The sequence below is a fragment of the Macaca fascicularis genome, chromosome 12 (assembly GCF_037993035.2).
Source record: "Macaca fascicularis isolate 582-1 chromosome 12, T2T-MFA8v1.1".
NCBI classification, from domain to species: domain Eukaryota; kingdom Metazoa; phylum Chordata; class Mammalia; order Primates; family Cercopithecidae; genus Macaca; species Macaca fascicularis.
Window position 1 is genome coordinate 39,805,648 of NC_088386.1, and position 20,618 is coordinate 39,826,265.

The window sequence follows — 20,618 nt, forward strand, 5'->3', positions numbered from 1 at the left end:
AGAAAAAAAAAAGAAAAACACTTTGTTTCTTAGGCATGGTTTGCATTAGTATGAGACCTTTTTGACAGCATAATGAAGACCAATCTGTTCCTTCCTCCTAAACCTAGATCTATCTCAGCTTTAACCTCCCAATAAAGCCTTACTCAGGGTCACAGGATAGAAGAGACTAGCATCCTCACCACTGGCAAAGTAAAATTCCTATATTCTCCTTGATTAACTTTTTGAACATACAGTATATGTACACCAGGTTATTTGCTAAAATTGATGTCATTTATTATAGAGTTCACTGCCAACATTATTTATTTATTTATTTTTCATTTAGTTATTTATTTATTTTGAGATGGAGTCTCGCTCTGTCGTCAGGCTGGAGTGCAGTGGTGCGATCTTGGCTCACTGTAACCTCCATTTCCCAGGTTCAAGAGATTCTCCTGCCTCAGCCTCCCAAGTAGCTGGGATTACAGGCACACACCACCACGCCCAGCTAATTTTTGTATTTTTAGTAGAGATGAGGTTTCACCATGTTGGGGTTTCACCATGTTGGCCAGGATGGTCTCAATCTCTTGACCTCATGATCCGTCCGCCTGGACCTCCCAAAGTGCTGGGATTACAAGCGTGAGCCACCGAGTCCAGCAGCCAACACAATTTATATCCAATCCTTTGATGAAAATAATATTCTTGAAATACATCAACTTCAGACTAAAAAATGGAAAATGAATCCAAAAGTTTACCTGTTATCCCCCCTTCTTTGAAAGGGAACAAAAAAACTATCACAAAAATGACAATCTTTCTATAAAAATTTAAAGAACAATGGAAACCAAAGGCTTAAAAATATACTTTTTACAATTAAATGTCAGGGTGATTCTGTCCTTTACAATTCATATCTGTTGTATAAACACTATGGAATCTAATAAGTTTTAAGGGCTCATTTGAATTAATATGAAATAAACAGTTGAAAACACTAAAAACATTAAAGCACACTGGTTACAGGAGCATGTTTTCAAGACAGGAAAAACTACACTACTCAACAAGGGAGTGGCAAGTGAGAGTGGTTAAAGAAATTCCAACAATTCTTACTACAAAGAAATGTTTACATTAAAACAGAGGTCATCCAAAGCCTGAAAACTTCTTTTTGTTGTTATTGTTCATCTGAATGAGAATATCCCTGGAATTGGCAACAGATCCCACCACACCCTACTGTATACTACTTGGATATTTCAATGTTCCATGAAGAATTTGAGTTAGTGAAATCTACTGTAGACCCAAAGACTGAGGAAGAGACCATCTGTTTTATACATTACTATACCCCAAGCCCCTGGTGCAACTACATACATACAAAATACGTTTGTTGAATGAATTAGAGGGAGGGATATAGATAGGGGGAAACAAAAAGGAAGGAAGAAAGAGAACAGATGCCCTGCTGTAAACGTAAGTAAACAGAAGATTCAAACTATATTAAGAAAATAGAATTGTTGGCCAAGAATACTTTTTTTTTTTTTTTTTTTTTTTTTTTGAGATAGAGTCTCGCTCTGTTGCCTAGGCTGGAGTGCAATGGTGCGGATCTCAGTTCACTGCAAGCTCCACTTCCCGGGTTCATGCCATTCTCCTGCCTCAGCCTCCCGAGCAGCTGGGACTACAGGCACCCGCCACCACATCCGGCCAATTTTTTATATTTTTAGTAGAGACAGGGTTTCACTGTGTTAGCCAGGATGGTCTCGATCTCCTGACCTTGTGATCTGCCCACCTCAGCCTCATAAACTGCTGGGATTACAGATGTGAACCACCGCGCCCAGCCAAGAAAATTATTTTCAGTCATATTTCCTAACCCTTAGTAAGTCAGAACCTTGGCATTTATTTCCCTCTGAAAATCATCTAGAAAACATTGAGCAGAGGCTCAAAATGCTGCTAAAGCTCAAACGTGTAGAACGTGAGAACACGTGCATAAAACAACTAAGAACAAAAGATATAGTAAATGAAACAAGAAAATTAAAATGCTACACTAGAAAATAGCTATTTACTGGTGTAAGAAGCATCCAGTGGGGATGGTGAGGGCCGGGGGAGAAAATAGCTGCTTAACCCAAAAGACAGCAGTGATGGAGGAATAAAGAAAGACAAAAGAAATAAGACACACAGATTATAAGTAGTAAAATGGCAATTGTAAATCTTGCCTTATCAGTAATTACATTAAAGGCTAATGGATTAAACACTAACCAAAAGGCACACACTGGCAGAATGAGTAAGAAAACACAATCCTACTATGTGCTATCTACAAGAGACATACTTTATTTTCAAAGACACAATAAGCTGAAAGTAAAAGAATGGAAAAAAATATTGTACTGTTAAAAAGTATAGTCTAAAGCTACCCCCTTACATACATTAAGTTCAGCCTAAAGGTTTCTCCGTACATAGCGAACTGTAACTCAACTGGATGTGTAAACAGACTGTAACCTATTCTTGTATCAATCACCAAGTTTCAGCCAATCAATGACAGCCAACTGTTGAAACTGTGTTCAAATAAGGCACACCCAGCTGTAACCAATCCAACTGTTTCTGTACCTCACTTCCATTTTCTATATGTTATTTTTTTTTTTTCTGTTCATAAATTTTCTCCAATTCAGCAGTACAAAGTCACTCTGAACCTATTCTGGCTGGGGGCAAAGGGCATGGAACAGAGGGTCCTGCTCTATTCAGGAATCGTTCTTTACTCAAACTCTGTTATATTACAGTTGCTTAGTCCAAGCTTTCTCTCACACCCCATATTCAATCTGTCATAATACCCCAATGCTCTACTAATAACATATATATCCAATACTAGCCATTTCTTCTCACTTATACTGCCACCCTACTATCCAAACTTGCACCAACTCTGGCTAATGCCTGGACAATTCCATCATCCTCCTTTCTGGTCTCTCTACCTTATCCCCATTGTCTATTTTCATCCCAAAGGCTAACATCCTTTTGAAGTGTAGATAAGATCACTCTGCTTAAAATCCTCTGGCTTTCCATATCAATGCATATAAGTCAGAACCCTGTCAATGGTTTAGAAGGCCCTACCCAATCTGCCCATGCTCACTGTATGTCCTCTCAGACCTCATTTCCTAGGTCACCCCATTACAGATACACCGTCCTCTTTTTCAACCTAAATACAGCAGACGCACATGTCTTTGTCAACAATGTTCTCCTAGCAGATATCCTCATGGATTATTCCCTCACCTCCTTCAATTCTCTCCTCATTTTATCAGCTTCTTATTGAAGCCTTTCCTGATCACCCTATTGAATACTGCCACCAGACCCCCATACCTCTCCCAATCCCCTATATATTGCTTTATTAACTTCCTAGGGCTGCTATAACAATGTACCACAAACTGGGTGGCTGATACAACAGAAATGTGTTATCTCATAATTCAAGAGGCTAGAAGTCAAAGATCAAGGTGTCAGCAGGGTTGGTTCCTTAGAAGGGCTGTGAGGGAGAATCCGTTTCAAGTCTCTCTCTCAGCTTCTAGTAGCCTCAGGCAATCCTTGACTTGTAAACACTGTTCTCTAGTATCTTCACATAGTCGTCCCTCTATAAACGTCTGTGTCTAAATTTCCCCTTTTTATAAGGACACCAGTCATATTAGATTAGGGCCTGCCCTAACAATCTCATGCTAACCTGATTATCTCCAAAATAAAGTCTGTGAAAATCTCATATCCAAGTAAGTTCACATTTTGGGGTACTAGGGGTTAAGACTTCCACATTTCTTTTTGAAAGGGGATACAGTTCAACCCATAACAGCTAGTACAACCATAGAGGAAGCTGAGAGGGAGCAAAACTTGGTACAAATGGACAACAGTCAGCACAGGCCCAGCCCATGATAATCGTTTTGTGCCTTCACCCTTTATTCAGGTACTCCTTCCATATTAGGTTCACAGTCTACCCAAATGTTAGGCTTTGCCTCTAGTTTTCAGCTCTGTGCTCATATGTTTAACCTGAAGCTAGAATGTGACTTTTATAGCTCACCCTTTAACTCTTCACAATCGAATCACTTTACCACTATATCACTTAATTCTGGACCCCTGGCAAGCTGCAGTCTCTCTTTTAAACCAGTTGGCTCTTAGCTCAGGTAAGCCAGCACTGGGGACATCATTTTTCTACCACATGAGTTTGAAACAATGCATTCTTATTATCCGTACTTAATGATGCAGTCTTGACAATTCTCCTACCTTAATCTCATATACACACCCTTCTTTTCACTCCTATTTTTACTACCACAAATTCAAGTTCATACTACCACTTGTTTGAATCATTAAAATAGTCTCCCAGTTGGCTACCATGCCTCTACAGTATTACTTTCTAATCCAAGAAACCAACTGCTTTGGAGATATTCCTGAAATTCAGCCTGATTGCCTTGTTCTCCCACTTAAAAGAGATGAAACATGCAGGTTCAAATGAACATTTGGTTTGAATTCTAGCTCTGACAACTACTTGTCACAAGACCTTGGGCAAGTTATTTAGCTCCTCTGAGCATTAGTTTTTCTCTAAAATGAATATTGTAGTATCTACTACAAACAACAGGAGTAGTTATGAATATATCAGAGAACACATTAAAGATGGTCTGTTACCTTCTAAGGCTGTCCACTGCCTAACAAGTAAGATCTGCACACCCTTACAAGATAATCAAACCCAGTTTTGGAGAGTCCAGTCTAATCACCGATGGCTCCCCCTCAGTTCCTATGCGAGACCACTAGAGACTCTTCAATCATACAAGGCATTTAAGACTCTCTTTTCTTGTGTTATCTGCTCAGCCTAAAATACCTTTTCCCAAATCTTCCCCCATCATTTTTCTAACAGTTACTTAAGGCCCAGCTCAAGTATCATTATCTTTTAAGAACTGACTAATACAATCTTTTTTTTTCAGCTGAGTTTTATTTGTGCTTCTCTTATACCATTTATTCAGGTTACTTACACACTAGTCTGTCTTTCTTATTAGGGCTGGGACTATGTGTTTTATCCACTATATTACTCGGTACTCTGTACTACAAACAGAAGCATTAAAGAAAAATAATAGTGACACTTAGAATTCTAAGATTAATTTCCAATACTATTTACAAAATTTATCCCAAAAAATTTATGTAGTCACCTACCCTATCTACATGTTTACAATGGAAATTGAGTATGTTCAATAAACTGGGACATGTCTAAAGGAAGATATAACTTAAATTATATAATTGAAACAGAAAGAAGAAATAAGACTTTTATGTCTGATTCATGGGGAATAATATGATTTTAATAACAGTTAGTCCTATCAATTCAAAAGGATAAACCTTGTCACTTTATTTCATTTTAAAAGATAATTTTCACAAATTATCAAATAATTCAATTTCAGAAACACTCAAACATAACAAGTGATCATATACATGTTCAAAATGTGGCACCAAGCTACATACCAATAAAATTTTGAAGATATTTTATTAAAAAAATCATATTTGATCACTTCTGCCAGACTGGAGTATATATGTAATTCTTAAATAGTAAACAGGAGAAGAAATAAATAAGCAAATCATAAACTAAAAAGGAATGATCAAATAGTCGACTCCAGTATTCAAACATAAATTAACATTCTGAGTGAATAAAAAAGACTGCATTATGGCTTTTTTGTCACACATCTATTCTAGAACATACAAGAAGAGAAAAACCATAGAGATGCATGTAGTATACAGATACAAGCAGGGCCACAGTGAAAGAATGGCTACAAAGATGAGAAAGAGAGAGTGGGAAGCACCTGCTTCCAATTTGTCTAATATACACTGTAAATAGTACCTGCTTCCTTGACTGGAAAAGCTCTAAGAGAAAACTGCTCCACTGCATTAGAATGCATGCATATATATGCTTATACTCTCATGTAGCTGTACTGAAAGATATCATATGGGTCTCAAAATTCAGGCTGGGCAAATCTCAGTAACAAGATCACACAATAACCTATCCATGGTAAGGCTCTAAAGATAAGGATAGATTTGAACATAACTCTAAACATTATTTTAAGTCCTCCCCATGTCCACACAGCATGCATTTCAAACTGGACCAAGTAAAGACTCCAACACTGTCTAGAGAGAAAAGCAGTGGTTTTGCTGTGGGGATATCAATCTCTCCAGGTATTGAATCCCTGACCTCTCTCTTAGCGTAATAACTAATTATCTCATATTTTAAAATAATCAATGCATATATATATATGTAACAGATTTAAGCTATAAGAAGAGTACAAATATTTTCCATCTATGTGCAGTAAAAAAGATTACTTGCAGGCAAGTTTACTGAGTATCTGTCTCTTTTGGCTTTTTAATTCCCAGGAATGTTTGAGCTGACCATTAAGACTTTGCTACTAAGTTCAATTCTCAATGCTTCGTCTCTTAATGGACTACACAATGGCCCTATTTTATATCATTAACCTCTCTGTGGGCCTGATGAACTAAGGGCTCTCTCCACAGAAATATCTATTTAAAAGTACATATAAATATAAGATTTTTGCCAAAGGAGAATTTTTGTCTTAGAAGCTGTCCTAACATCTGAACGTTGCTTACCTTGCTTACTTTCTCCAAAACCCTCCGGAAATCTATTTCCAGAGCCTAAGTTTGTATACTAATTCCTCCCATTTCCACCACTTAGCAGGGTAAAATGCCCTTCCTGCACTATTTCTTTATAATCCTATAATTCTCTTACAAATTAAATGACTGTATGCATTATGCTGTATTATTTTAGTTGATTTCCTATCAACTAGAAGTGTTCACTCTGAACTCCAGCTTCTCTCAATGCACCCTGTTGCATCCTGCCACAAGGCCTTTGCACCTGCTGCTCCCACTGGTATGCCCTTCAGACAGCAACTAAGGCTCACTTCCTAAGGGAAACCTTTCTTACCTGACCAGAGCAGGTTCTTTTCTGATGCTCTCAGACATCATTATTTTTTTTCTTCCCCTCTGGAATGAGAGCTCCTTAAGGCCAGAAACTGTGTCAGGTCCCTTTCTATATATCCAGCAAGTCCTAGGGCAAAAATGGTATTCATTAAGTCTCCATCAATCAAAACCATAGGTTGACAATTATTGAAGCCAGGCAACTGGTACATGCAGAGTAGGGGAGGGAGGGTGTTTCATTCTGTGTGTGTGTGTGTGTGTGTGTGTGTGTGTGTGTGTGTGTGTGTGTACCTGAAATTTGTTTAACACTGGGGGAAAAACTCTTTGTGAAAAAGAGACTTATAGCTATATATAAGTAATCTTCAATAAGTAAAAGAGTCTATAAACAAACTGAACTTGTTCAGTTTTGCCACTGAGAACTAGTATCAATGAGTAAAATCCAGAATTTTGGCTTCACATAAGAAAGAATTCTCCATTACTTAAAAGTGTCTGGAAATAAAGCTGGTTCCAAAGAAGAAAGGGAGGACTCTGCCACTGGGGTAGTTATACTCAAGCAGTTGGATCATCAGTGGATTCCTAGTTAGGGGATTAAAGGAACAAATGGGAAAAAGGAACTTGAGGAAATCTTCAAATCTTTTGAATATCTGAAAACAAAGTTTATTGTCTTAAAATAGATATACGGAAGTCAATATAATGATACACAGAAGTCAATATAAAAATAATTATTGATTTCACAGTTTGTATAAAGTATATATAAAGAATGAAGTTTTTACTTAAAACTAATCTCCTTGAAAGCCTTATCTTGCAGGTGTTCACTCTGCACTCCAGCTTCTCTCAATGTGCCCTGCTGCATCCTGCCACATGGCCTTTGCACATGTTGCTCCCACTGGCGCCCACCACCACGCCCGGCTAATTTTTGTATTTTTAGTAGAGACGGGGTTTCACCATGTTAGCCAGGATAGTCTCGATCTCCTGACCTCGTGATCCTCCCACCTCGGCCTCCCAAAGTGCTGGGATTACAGGCGTGAGTCACCGCACCTGGCCCAAAGCATTATTTTTATACTTTTTTTATTATGAAAATATAACACATTTTCAGTAACTTTTAGCTACACAATACACAAAATAAATTTATTTCTCAGAACACTTTTAAGATTGTGATAAGCCAAATGATGCTGAAGTCAAACTGTGGGTTATTAAGCTGGAAGAATATATTGTATGGACATGAAGTTTAACAAGGATGTTTAGGTAATGAAGAAGTAATGAGAGATTCAGGACAGATGGACAAGCATCAGGTCATATAAACTATTTCCAATGTATGTCTGAAGGAAGATATGAAAATGCCCAAGATAGGAATAACTTGTGTTGCTAAGAAACACTAAGGTTGATGAGTAAACTGTCTCTCTTACAAAGACCAACTAAAATCATGTCATTTATCAATGCAACTCGATTAATAACTATTCACTTTAGAAAACAGATAAAATAAACCAAAAGAAAGGCAAAAATTTTAACACTCAGAAATCACTAATGTATATAATGTATACAGGGACATTTAGTGTAGTATTTTATTGACTTCCATCAAAAGTGTTCATTTAGGACAAAGTTACAAGATTCTACCTTTGGCTTTAAAATTATGACTAAAAAAACACTCTATTAAAGTACAAAAAAAATTCTATTCACAAAAAAAAATCACTTATAGCTAATACACAAAGTATTTCAAATTCCAAAGACATAAATTCTAACAAGGCTAAACAACACTGTTTCAGGACTATTTCATTTTTGTTTCAATTTTGGAAAAATAACCCTGATTTTTGAATCAGAGCCACGCTCCAACACTGTACAATGTTGAAACCCCTCAGGCTCAATCCTATTTCTTATAAACTTTAGCTTTAATTTTGGTCCCAACATGAACTTTCACCCAGACTACACTTTAACCCAGGTCACCATCACCATTATTAGAGCCAACCGTGGACTCGGTCTCTCCTGCACTTCAGAGACAAATGACAAAACAAGAAAAAGGCGAAAAGTCTTCAAAATGAGTATAAACTTCAAAGAATGATTGCTTTATAATGAAATAATTTATATCAGAGAGGTGTGAATTTGGAAAAGACTTAGCTTAGTTTGCCCTACATATGGAAAACTATTATTATTACTGTTTTAGTTTTATAAGTTGATTTCCTCTGATATTAAGGAATAATGTATTATGTGATTTACTAACATTCCAAATCTACAAATTAGAAAATACAAGAGTCAAAAAAATCCTTTACCTTTTCATCATGAAAATCTTCAATTATACCCAACAGTAGGGAGAAAAGTTCAATGAACCACCATCACCCAGCTTCAACAATTATCATTACTCTGTCAATTTTACCTACAAGAAATACATTATTGAATAATGCAAGAGCATACTGAATTGAGACATTCTTTTAAAAGTGTGCCCGCCAGGTTGACCACGCAGAAATGATGGATTTCATGTAAAAACTTTTTGTCTCGTTCTGGTCTATTAAACCTACTCAAGAATAAACCAACTCCTGGCCTATAGTAAAAATTCATACAATCCTCATAACTTTTCTGGTCCCTCGTAAGTAAGAGAAAATCATATAGTCAATTTAAATGACAGGTGTGAGCCACAGAGCTGGGCTGGATTCCATCTCTTAAAAAAAAAAAAAAAAAAAGTCTTAGGTAATCAGGGAAAATTGAATATGGACTGTATAGTATACATTATTATACCAATGGTAAAGACCTCGGTGTGGTAACAGTATTATGACTACATAGGAGAATATGTTAATTCTTTTTTTTTTTGAGACGGAGTCTCGCTCTGCCGCCCAGGCTGGAGTGCAGTGGCGGGATCTCGGCTCACTGTAAGCTCCGCCTCCCGGGTTCACGCAATTCTCCTGCCTCAGCCTCCCCAGTAGCTGGGACTACAGGCGCCCACCACCTCGCCCGGCTAGTTTTTTGTATTTTTTAGTAGAGACGGGGTTTCACCGTGTCAGCCAGGATGGTCTCGATCTCCTGACCTCGTGATCCGCCCGCCTCAGCCTCCCAAAGTGCTGGGATTACAGGCTTGAGCCACCGCGCCCGGCAGAATATGTTAATTCTTAAGATAAACAAGCTGAAGGGGTAAAATGTCACTTTTGAAAGGTTCAGCCCCATCCCACTGCCCAAAAAAGTATATATACGATATATACTGTGGCTACATGTTAATAACTGGTAAAAGGTATGGGGTGTATATTGTATTGTTTCAACATCCAATAGGCTTCAAATTTTACAAAATAAAAAGACTAGACCCAAATAACAACCAAAACTCCAAAGTACACGTAACATTAAATCTATGTTCTTCACTCAGCTGGGGCCTGCCCAGCGCCAGCCACTGTCAGTGAAGGAACAGGATCCTCCTCATCTCACCAATTTCTCTTCCACCATCTTCCTGAGTTTTCTGAGCCCACCAGGATCAAGGTCAGGAAAGGGAGGAGAGGTCAGGCATACAAGACAGTTCTTGATTGCTATCTGCAGCAAAATGATCTAGGGCTATGGCAGAGGGGATATGGCAGAGTGTTTAACACTAATTCTTCCTCTCTTGGGGAGCTTATGTGCACTCTTCCAATGGTATACTCTTCCAATTGCAAATATCCTGCCAGAGACACTGCTCTCTCTCTGCTAAAAGCTCTTAATGCCTCCTTAGCTTCTGACCCCTGGTGGTACACAAACAGCCCATTACTGCTGGGATCTTCTTGCCCTGGCAGGAGACTTTTTCTTCGGCAGGATCCCTTTAAAAATGACAGGTTGATTTCCCTGTTGACAGAGAAGAGTGCAATTACTTCTCAAACCCACCGCTACTGCTATAGAACACTTCAGCTTTCCCAGGTGGAGTCAAGCACCAATATCTTGTGACCCTAAGATATACTTTAGTTGAAACTTCTCTCACTAGACTTGACAAAAGATTCAGAGACCCCTAACTTGTGGGAGACAATGGTAAGACATATGGTAAGACATCTCTGATGACCTGCAGAAAAATTCGTCTAACAAAATCTTACCCCCAGCCCCCCGCTTTGATAGCGTCTATGTGAGTAAAGGGATTCAAATGTCACAAAACCAGCTTTCTATAATTCTGCATACTAGAGGTCTAGCACTTCCTTTGGATATAGACGCATGTGTTGAATACTGGTGCCTCAATTCAAAGTTCCAGTTTATCATCCTAGGAACTCTATTAATGGTGCATTCTCTACATACATCTTGGAAAGCTGTTGTGAAGGCTAAAAGCTTCTCACGTGTAAAACTTAAAGAACAGCACTTGGGCTCACAGTAAGCCCTTACTTAATGCTAGCTACTACTATAATATAGAGTTCTCTTTTCAAATTTTTTAAAAATTTCAAAAACAAGTGTTGGTAAGAATGTGGAGAAACTGAAATCCACGTACACTGCTGGTGGGAAAACAAAATGGTGCAGCCACTACGGAAAACAGTACACCAGTTCTTCAAAAAATAAAAATATGATCCTGCAATTCCACTTCTGGGTATACATCTCAAAAGAAATGAACTCAGGGACTTGAACGGATTATTTGTACACCTACATTCATAGTAGCATTGTTCGCAACAGCCAAAAAGTAGAAGAGTCCATCAATGGACAAATGGAGAAATAAAATGTGGTATATGTATATACAATGTAGTATTATTCACCCTTAAAAAAGGAAAACCGGCCGGGCGCGGTGGCTCAAGCCTGTAATCCCAGCACTTTGGGAGGCCAAGGCGGGCGGATCACGAGGCCAGGAGATCGAGAGACGATCCCGGCTAACACGGTGAAACCCCGTCTCTACTAAAAAATACAAAAAAACTAGCCGGGCGAGGTGGCGGGCGCCTGTAGTCCCAGCTACTCGGGAGGCTGAGGCAGGAGAACGGCGTAAACCCGGGAGGCGGAGCTTGCAGTGAGCTGAGATCCGGCCACTGCACTCCAGCCTGGGTGACAGAGCAAGACTCCGTCTCAAAAAAAAGAAAGGAAAACCATTCTGACATATGCTACAACATGAATGAACCTTGAAGATATTACACTAAGTAAAATAAGCTAGTTGATCAAAACACGGCAAATGCTGTATGATTCTACTTGTATGAGGTACCTACAGTAGTCTCATTCATAAAGACAAAGTCTGCCAGGGACTGCCAGGTTGCCTGGGGAGTGACTACCCACTGCCTAATGGGTACAGTTTCAGTTGAGGAACATGAAAAGCTTTGGATAAAGATGGTTGAGATGGCTGCACAACAATAGGAATGTACTTAATGCCACTGACCTGTACACTTAAAAATGGTTAAAATAGTAAATTTTGTTAGGTCCATTTTACCACAGTAAAAACTATTTTTTAATTGTCTATAATTAAATGGTCAAATGATACACAAATTGCACGAAATAAATATAAATGAACAAGTGGAGAAAAATGCTAATGCAAGCCACTAACCTATATCCAGTAATCTCACTCCTAAATACACAGCCCAAAGAACTTACACATAAAACAAGTATTAAAATTGTGTGCAGATGTTTATCACAGCATTATGTCTAAGTGGTTTTAGAGGCAATCCATACATCCATTACCTGGATAACTTACAAAGGAACCAAACTATGTTTAAAAGTATTTAGCTAGAGATATACACCATAACATGTCTAAATTAAAAAGTGTCAAAAGTGAAAAAGAAAGCTTGAAGTTTGAATTTAAGATATACATAATATACAAACTGTTCTATATTTTTCAAAGACATGTGCCAATCCAAGGTAATATGCCAAACACATGCAAGTCAAGGTCTACTAAGGGAGACTGGGATAGGGGTGCAAAACAGGGGTAGGGATAGGGGATAAAGGAAAAAATAACTCAAAACAAGAAAACGGTCTTGTCCAGCCTATTGATGAGTATATGTTATCAGCTAAGGAGGATAAGTAATGCAAATCTGTGAACCAGAAGCCCCCAAAATTTTTAGCATTAACTATATTCCCTTTCCCAAATATCTGCAAATGTTTACTCTGAGGCACTTTTAATCATAAGCATTTAGTCTGACCATCTGTTTACTAAAGGCTAGCACATTGAAAAAAATAAAGAAAATGGGTTTTTTTTCTAGCCAATAGCAATGTCAATGTTTTAATCTTTATAAAAAAAATCTGATTAAGACCAAAATCCTTCCAATAAACCATTTTTTACATTTCTATTACCATTACACAAAATACCACAGCTATGCACCTAGTAAAAAAATATGTACCTTTTTTCTTTTGTCTTAGTTTAGTGTTTGCTTGGGGTTTTTTTGTTGTTTTTTTGGGTTTTTTTTTTTGAGACGGAGTCTCGCTCCATCACCCAGACTGGAGTGCAGTAGCATGATCTCTGCTCACCACAACCTCCACATCCCAGATGCAAGTGATTCTCCTGCCTCAGCCTCTGGAGTAGCTGGGACTACAGACGCGCAGCACCACGCCAAGCTAATTTTTGTATTTTTAGTAGAGACGGAGTTTCGCCTAGTTGGCCAGGCTGGCCAACTTGAGGTCACTTGACCTCAAGTGATCCACCCTCCTCGGCTTCCCAGAGTGCTGGGATTACAGGCATGAGCCACCGTGCCAGACCTTGTATCTTCAAGAAAATTAACAAACTATGAATTTCCATGCTGGTAATTATTTCCTAAATAGCATTTCCAAAGATGCAAATATCACAACCTGAATTCACAGAAGAAACTGAATCATCCATCTTATTAAACACGGGATCAGGTACAAAATATAGCCACAAGAGGCTGTTTTGTTTTGTTTTGTTTTGTTTTGTTTTGTTTTTAGAGACGGAGTCTCGCTCTGTTGCCCAGGCTGGAGTGCAGTGGCTGGATCTCAGCTCACTGCAAGCTCCGCCTCCCGGGTTTACACCATTCTCCTGCCTCAGCCTCCCGAGTAGCTGGGCTCCTCGCCCGGCTAGTTTTTTGTATTTTTTTTAGTAGAGACGGGGTTTCACCAGGTTAGCCAGGATGGTCTCGATCTTCTGACCTTGTGATCCGCCCGTCTCGGCCTCCCAAAGTGCTGGGATTACAAGCTTGAGCCACCGCACCCGGCCAAGAGGCTGTTTTTAAAAGCACATCCACCACCAATGCCCACATGCTTTCTGGAGGAAACGCAAGTATTAAACGGCAGGTTCCTCAAACAGTGGCCCCAAAGCACTAATCAAGACCTCTGAAGGCCACTGCCACTCCTCCAGGAAGCATGTCTTTTTTATCTTTTCAGTGCCAGCACGGGCACATCATGGGTCCTCAAGAAGTACTTTTTGAAGGGATGACCTCAGTGAATGGCAGTAGGTATAAATAAGTGGAAGAGTGTATAAAATTAAGCAATGACAACTTTCATTATCTGAAGGACTATCTGAAAATAGACTGCTCAGTCAGTGAAAGCTGTGCTAGGCAAAGCACATTTGGCCCTCCCTGATTTATACACCTAGATACAAGCCTCTGAGAACCTTAAAGGGCCACCACACATCCAAGTGCTCCTCCTCTACCTACAATGGCACTCATCTCCACACTTAGGGCATACAGAAAATATCAGTCTACCATAGTCATTGAGGGTTTACTTGTTTTCACCCCATGCCACCACAAATATTGCTTTTCCTCAATTTTATATATATATAATTATATACATATATAAAAATATATACACACATGTATGTCTGTTGACTAAAAGATATTAAGCTAAAAGAGTCATAAAATAAGTAAAAAGAAAGATATGATCACACTGGAGAACGAGAGGGGTAACCAACTCAGATTGCCTGTAGCAATCTCCCTGTCTTTACTGAACACTACACAGATGAAATGAAGGGACCCTATATTTCTATCTGTTCCCTAACTTAGAATTACAGCCATACAGAAAGGTGTCTCTTAGGAAAGCATGATACTTAGACAGTACACTCATATCATAAACTTATTACCTCAACAAGCCACACTGAAGATCAGGATACACCTGCCAAATTTATCTATAGTTTCTATTTTAAAGGCTGTTTCAGCCAATATTCAATATGTATTCACAGAACATCAACTATGTGCCCACTTCTAGGCCAGTCAGAACACTGGCCTACGGCAGAATCAAAGATGAGTATAGCATTCAATGAGCTTACAAAGTAGTAAGGAGTTTTTGACAAATATTCAAGAACTAAAACCTAGCAAGAAAACTAGTAACTGGGCCGGGCGCGGTGGCTCAAGCCTGTAATCCCAGCACTTTGGGAGGCCGAGACGGGCGGATCATGAGGTCAGGAGATCGAGACCATCCTGGCTAACAAGGTGAAACCCCATCTCTACTAAAAATACAAAAAATTAGCCGGGCGTGGTGGCAGGCGCCTGTAGTCCCAGCTACTCAGAAGGCTGAGGCAGGAGAATGGCGTGAACCCGGGAGCTGGAGCTTGCAGTGAGCTGAGATCGCGCCACTGCACTCCAGCCTGGGCCACAGAGCCAGACTCGGTCTCAAAAAAAAAAAAAAAAAAGAAAAAAAAAAAAGAAAACTAGTAACTGTAACTAGTAACTAGATCCTAGTAAGAAAAGCACCACAATGCCGGGCATGGTGGCTCAGGCCTGTAATCCTAGCACTTTGAGAGGCCAAGGCGGGTGCAGAATTTGAGGTCAGGAGTTTGAGACCAGCCTGGCCAACATGGTGAAACCCTGTCTGTACTAAAAATACAAAAATTAGCCAGGCATGATTGTGCACACTTGTAATCCCAGCTACTTGGGAGGCTGGGGAAGGACAATCGCTTGAATCCAGGAGGTGGAGGTTGCAGTGAGCAGAGATCGCACCATTGCATTCCAGCCTGGGTGACAGAACGAGACTCGTCTCCCAAAAAAAAAAAAAAAAAAAAAGAAAGAGAAAAAAAAGAAAAGAAAAGCACCATAATAAACACATGAGAGACTCTGAAGAATGGTGAGGCTTTTCACAAAGAGCACTGAAGACAGGCTTTCAACAAAGGAAACAGTATTACCAAAGAAACAGAGGCTAGTAAAGTAGTGCTGGCCAAGATGGTGAACTACTATGTTAAGTATAAAAAAGTAGAATATGCAGACACAAGACTTACTGGACAGGCCCTTAAGTACCAAGGTTAAATATTAAAACCTCCTTTTGTGAATAATGAAGATGATTTCTTTAAAAAAAGGTTGTTTCAGGGATAAGGGAGTCACTGAAAACTGAAATTGGCCTCAATATGGACAAAATACTGGAGGAGGAAAAGAAATTAGCAAAATTACGAGAGAAGCATTTTCAAAAGTCTAAAGCACGTTAAGTCTACATCATAAAATAATTTAAAAAGAAGAGACATCATCAAGAAAAGGGTGGAAAATGTTCAATAATTTTTTGTGATGGGATATGTATAAATAAAACACTTTTTAAGATATATGCAAAAACTTTTAATTTTTTCTTAAGTTTCAATATAAGAAGGGAGTAACAGGGCATTTCCAATATTGACTTTGATTAGCCAACACCAGGCTTGCCCACTTCCTACCATAATCAACCAGAAAATTTGATAAATATATAAAACAATCATTTTCAGACAGTGGACAATAATGGCAGCAATGAACTACGATCCCTAAAAGAAAGGGAAACCCTATGATTGCACCAGTTTTCTGCCTGGAGGCATTCTGCATCATGGTGGGAGATACTAATTACATGGTGGTTCAGTTGAGTTGAGGGAACAGATATCAGAGTTTTAGGGAGCCTAAGGTTGCTTAAATTTGTAAGTGTACAGTACATAAGCAATAGGAGCTAAGAAGAGGAAAAGCACCACATGTCTGCACAGGGGTTCCACGTGTACTCTTCTGATGAATATGCTAAGATTCCATGAGACTAGTAAAAGAACAAATATGAGAGAACAATAACCTAAACACTTCCAAAAGGTCACAGAAGCCTAGAAGACAGGCAGATTTGGAATAAAAGGGTAGAGGGACTTCATTGATCCTGCACAGCATTCAGCAGAGGATACAGAAGAATCACACCAAATTTACCTCTATAGTAAAGGATACTCAAAACAACCCTAACAAACAAAAACTAGCCCCAAGAAGATCAAGCTGATTCACAAAGAATGTAAATTACCTGATAAAACTAAACTTTTTTAAAAGACAATAAAATCAAGACATTCAATAATGCAACATTTACAATCCCCATCAACAAACCAAATATTACCAGACATACAAAGTAGAAAAATGTGGCTCCTAAGACAAAAATCAGTCAATAAAAAATAGATCCAGAAATAACAGATATGATGGAACAAGCATACCAAGATAGCAAGTACACTAAACAATAAATATACTAAAACAGTACTTGACAATGTATTTAAGAATTATTTTAACAGAAACAGGATCTCACTATATTTGCCAGGCTGCTCTTGAACTCCTGGTCTTAAGTGAGCCTCCCGCCTCAGACTCCCAAAGTGCTGGGATTACAGAAGAATCTATTTCTAAATGTAACATGATAATAACTAAAAGCTATTTTAAAAAATAGAACTTTCAAAGGTAAATACAAACTTCATTTATAACTTAAAATACAAAGACACAGATGAGAAATTCTGATTTGACTTGCATTTCACAACAGTAAATGATACTGAGAGCATCTATGCATATGCCTACTGTTAGAAAAAATGTCTATTCAGATACTTTTCACATTTTTGAATTGTCTTATTTAATTGTAAGAGTTCTTTATATATTGTGGATACAAGTCCCTCATCACAAATATAACTTACAAATATATTCTTGCATGTTGTGGGTTGGTTTTTTTCACTTTATTTTTGATAGTGTCTTTTGAAGTATAAAGTTTTTAATTTTGATGAAGTCCAATACATTTATTTTTTCTATTGTCACTTGTGCTTTTGGTGTCTTGAAAAAGGCTTTGCCTAACCCAAGAACAAGTAGACTTACTCTTAGGTTTTCTTTGAAGAGTTTTATAGTTTTAGTTCTTGCATTTAGGTCTGTAATCCATTTGGCATTAATATTTTAATATACAGTATATTAAAGGGGTCCAACTTTATTCTTTTGCTAGTGGATACACAGCTATCCCCAGCACCATCTGCTGAAAAGACTATTCTTTCTTTATTAAATTGTCATGACACCCTTTAAAAATCAATTGAATATAAAAGTCAGGTTTAATTTTGGGCTCTCAGTTATATTCCAGTGACCTATATGTCTATCATTATACCAGTATTGCCCTGTTTTAGGTACTGTAGCTTTGTATTAAGTTTTGAAATCAAGAACTATGACTCCTTCACTTTTGTTGTTCTTTTTCAAAGCTGTTTTGAAAATTCTGAGTACCCTAAATTTCCATGTAAGTTTTAGGATCAGCTTTGCCTTTTCTGAAGAAGAAAAATGGCAGCTGAGATTGCCTTGAATCTGTAGATCATTTGGGATAATACTGATATCTTAACAATATTAAGTCATCTAGATCCATGAACATGGGATGTCTAAATTCTTTAATTTCTTTCAATAATTTCTGGTAGGTTTCAGAGTACCATTTTTTTTTTTACCACTTTTCTTAAATTTTCTTAGTTTCTAGAGCAATTATAAATGGAATTTTTACTTTCATTTTTGTTCACTGCCAATGTATAGAAATATAATTGATTTCTGTATATTGCTATTATACCTTGCAAGCTTGTTGATCTCATTTATGAATTCTAATACATTTTAGTGATTCCTTAGGATTTTCCATATAGAATATCATGTTATCTACAAATAGAGGTAGTTTTACTGCTTTCCCATTTGGATGCCTTTGTTTCTTTTTCTTGACTAATTGTTTTGGCTAGAAAGTCCAATACAAAACTGAATAGTGAAAGCAACGTTCTTGCTCTGTTCCTCTTTCACTATTAAGATGCTGGTTGTGGTTTTTACATAGATGCCTTTTCCCATGTTGAGGAAATTTCCTTATTATTATTAGAGTATTTTATCATTAAAAAAAAAGTGTCAGATTTTGTCAAACGCTTTTTCTGCATCTACTGAAACAATCATGACCTTTATACCAAAATCTGACAAAGACATTACAACCCTACTCCCTGGTTTTACTCAGCTCAGGTTTCTATAACAAAATACTATACAGACTGGGTGGCTCAAATAACAGGAATTTATTTCTCACAGTTCTAGAGGCTGTGATGATCAAAATGCCAACCAGTTCAGTTAGCTGGTGAGGGCCTTCTTCCTCACTTGTAGATGGCTGCCTTCTCACTGTGTACTCACATCAAAGAGAAAGAGTGAACTCTGGTTTTTTCTTCTTCTTCTCTTTCTAAGAAGGCCCCACCCTCATTGACCTCACCTAAACCTAATTACTTCTCAAAGGCCTCAATTCTGAATACCACTGTGAGTTAGGGCTTCAACATAAGAATTCTGAAGGAACACACACAGTTCATAAGAGCCCCCCAGAAAAAAAAAAAAAAGTGATAGGCCTCATAAACATACATCCACAAATCAATAACAAAATTAAGCAAATCAAATTTTGCATAGTAAAAGAATATATCCTTCATAGATAACATAAAAATCCATGAAACAATGAGTTTATCACAAAAATGCAAAGACAGGTTTAAGATTCAAAATCTGATCAATTCAATTCACCATATTAACAAGTGTTACAAGAAAATACAAATGATTCACCCTATAAATGCAAAAAAAAAATGACAACATTCAACATTCATATGCAACTTAATAAAAGCTTTCAGTATACTTAGAATAAAAGGGAACTTGCTCTACCTGATATGGGACATCTGCAAAAAACTTAGAGCTAATATCACATGTAACAGTGAAAGTCTGAAAGCTTCCTCCCTGAGATTAGAAACAAGGCAAGGATGTTCACTCTCACCACTTCCATTTAACATTGCACAGACTAGTGCAATGTTAACAGTGTCCTAGTCTGTGCTTTAACACTGTCCTCATCTGTGCCGTAAAGAAAGAGAAGTAACAGACACTAATATTGGATAGGAATAAAACTGTCTTTATTTGTGATTAACAAGACCATACACATAGAGCATCCTGAGGAATTCACAAAAAAAAAAGTCAAAAGCATTAATGATTAAATTAACAAGGTTCAATATATAAAAATCAATTATAGTTCTGTATAGAAACAATGACAAACTGTAAATTTTTTAAACAGCATTTTCAAAAGCATTCAGAAATATAGTTCACATCCTATTCACCTAGGATAAATTTAATAAAAGACCCAAGAGATTAGCACACTGAAAACTACAATATATTACTCAGAGAAATGAAAGAATAACTAAATTGAGGTATATACTATATTCATGGTTTACAATAATTCAATCATTTAGACGCTAATGTTCCCCAACCGATCCACTGAATTCACAAAATGGAAATTAAAATTCCTAGAAGTATTTTGTAAAAATGTACAAGCCAATCCTGTAATTGATACGGAAATAGAAAAGACAGAATAGTGAAAACAATTTCAAAAGAGAACAAAAAGAACTCACACCACATGATTTCAAGACTTATTACCGAACAAACAGTGTGATGTTGGCATGACAGACATACAAATCAATATAACAACGTCCAGGAAAAAAACCCACATAAATGATTGGTTGATTTTTTTTTTTTTTTTTTTTTTGAGACAGGGTCTCACACTGTCACCTGGGCTGGAGTGCAGTGGCACGATCTCAGCTCACTGCAGCCTCTGCCTCCCCGGTTCAAGTGATTCTTCTGCCTCGGCCTCCCGAGCGGCTGGGATTACAGACGCCCACCACCACACCAAGCTAATTTTTTGTATTTTTAGTAGAGACG

General features: G+C 37.8%; 1 protein-coding gene across 49 annotated transcripts in view; it reads right to left on the minus strand.

The window, feature by feature from the left end:
- GTDC1 (glycosyltransferase like domain containing 1) overlaps positions 1 to 20,618 on the minus strand; it is a 376,361-nt gene that overhangs the window by 331,040 nt on the left and 24,703 nt on the right. For 13 of the 49 annotated variants that reach the window (XM_074009029.1, XM_074009013.1, XM_074009025.1 and 10 more), the window contains exon 2: positions 6,890 to 7,012. The exons of 30 other annotated variants lie outside the window; for them this stretch is intronic. The gene's annotated coding sequence lies outside the window, so the exon portion shown is untranslated. Of the gene's footprint in view, positions 1 to 6,889; positions 7,015 to 9,146; positions 9,251 to 10,284; positions 10,674 to 20,618 lie in introns of those variants that run through there. 6 more of the 49 variants (XM_074008998.1, XM_074009010.1, XM_074008995.1 and 3 more) reach the window with 2 other exon arrangements.